We start from the raw sequence: 2,078 nt of genomic DNA on the forward strand, positions 1-2,078 counted from the left end.
AAAAAAAAAAAAAAAACCAAGTAGAGGAATTGCTAGATCATAAGGCATTTCTATTTCTAACCTTCTGAGAAAGCTCCATATTGCTTTCCAGAGAGATTGGACAATTTTGCAATCCCACCAGCAATGCAGGAGCATCCCAGTCTCTCCACATCCTTACCAGCATTTATTGTCCTCTGCTTTTTTTTTTATCTTTGCTGATATTGCTTGTGTGAGATGAACCACTTATAAAGGAGCCCCTCTAAGACTGAAACTCAAACGAAACACATGAACAGGCATGTAAGCTTGCTGGTGACCACATTGGTCTACTGGTGAGTAGAAGAAGGAGGAAAGGCAGCAATGAAGAAATGGACAGTGTTCAACGATGGCCCATTGACTCCCATTGACCTGGAGATGAGAGAGAGAAGAGGGAGGGCTGGTTGGTCCAAAGTGTGGTGAGACCTGGAGACACCTGAGACTGTGGACAAGGACATAGCCACAGAGGGGTAGAGCTGAGAGTGAAGCATCCAGCTGCTATGAAGTGAGCAGAGATGCACAAGAACACCCAAACTTGCAGATAGTACTCATTTGATGGTTTCATAATCAGAATTCGACTAAAGGAAGATTAAAAAAAAAAAAAAAATTTCATAAAGGAAATAAGGGTAAATTGGTACAATTTGATGAACCTGACCTATACTCATGGAAGTAGTTACTCTAAATTACCAACAGAGAGGGAAGGAGTATTCACATCAATTATCAATGCTATACCCTCTGTATACAGGGTAGATATGGACAAGAAACTTAGACATTGGCTACTTATAATGAGGGGGCAATAAAAGCATGAAGTGACTGGCTTACAAGGTTTCAAGAGGAAGTTTAGTTTAAGAGTGTAGGGGGAAAGAAAGAGTCCCTACTGAGTAGTTTTCATCTTGTCTAGATGGGTTTGGTGTAAAGAGATGAGGTAAGATTCTTATGATTCAATAGTGAGCAACAGTTATCATGACTAATTGCAACTGTCACAATTATAAAGGTAGAAATTCTGTAACAAAAATGGGGGAGCTGTTAATCTTACTGTCCAGAAACCAATGACCCTAGGACCATCAAAGGAGAAGAGCACTAGTGAAATGTGGAACCTCATCCAGAGAAGCAGCGACATCAGAGATGGAGGCAGACATGGGGACATGGACAGGGAGGGCGGCTGAGGACTCTAGATTCATGGGAAGAGAGGGACTAAGAGATGTTGGCCATGAGGCAGATTTGTAGAATGTGCTCTTTGGTGGTGTAAATTTTTATATATGCCTGAGTGTTTTGTTTTTAAAAAAGAGCTAAAGTGAATAGAGAGAAATACTGTTAACTGATGGTACATAGAGGGGATTGTAATCATTGTGATGAAACAAGTTGTATGATTTATTGAATGTAAAAATGATTATCTGTCCTGTAAACTTTCACTCAATCCACAGTCAAAACTTAAAGGAAAAAAAATCCAAAAAACTGGGTGTTGTCTGACCCACAGAGTCACAAAATTGGATGTGCATAGCAACACTCCATCATTAAATGGAAATGGTATATAAAAGATCGGGCTCAAGCAGGACTTACAGCACAGGTAAACTGCATGAAGTGTCCCAAATGCCCATGATATCTGTCACATTACCTTCCTTCTTCGTGTCTATGCCTATGGCCTCATGGGGAGTTCCTTATAATCAGTTGACTGAGGAAGAGAACACTCAACGCTTGGTTTACAGATGGTTCTGCATGACATGCAGGCACCACTCAAAAGTGGTCAGCCGAGGCAATACATCCCCTTTCTGAGACTTCTCTGAAGGAAGTGGTAAAGGGAAAGCCTCCCAAAGAGCGGAACTTCGAACCATTCATCTGGTTGTTCATTTTTCTTGGAAGGAGAAATGGCCAGATGAAAGACTGTACACTGATTCATAGGCTGGCTGTAGCCAATGATTTGCCTGGATGGTCAGGGACTTGGAAGGAACATGAAAGGAAAATTGGTGGCAATGAGTTGTGGGGAAGAGTTATGTGGAGAGACCTCTCTGAATGAGTCAAAAAATGAAGAGCGGCCTCCTCAGAAAGGCGACTCCCAAGAACCTTCT

At 41.6% G+C, this 2,078-nt stretch overlaps 2 protein-coding genes across 2 annotated transcripts in view; one reads left to right on the forward strand and one right to left on the reverse strand.

Moving 5' to 3' along the window:
* The window catches only part of NUBPL (nucleotide binding protein-like), a 340,480-nt gene that overhangs the window by 219,827 nt on the left and 118,575 nt on the right, over window positions 1-2,078 (reverse strand). The window lies entirely within an intron of this gene.
* LOC102842423 (protein FAM192A-like) overlaps window positions 1-2,078 on the forward strand; it is a 10,399-nt gene that overhangs the window by 7,391 nt on the left and 930 nt on the right. The window lies entirely within an intron of this gene.

This window comes from Chrysochloris asiatica, unplaced genomic scaffold (assembly GCF_000296735.1).
Source record: "Chrysochloris asiatica unplaced genomic scaffold, ChrAsi1.0 scaffold00017, whole genome shotgun sequence".
In the NCBI taxonomy this organism is placed as follows: Eukaryota; Metazoa; Chordata; class Mammalia; order Afrosoricida; family Chrysochloridae; genus Chrysochloris; species Chrysochloris asiatica.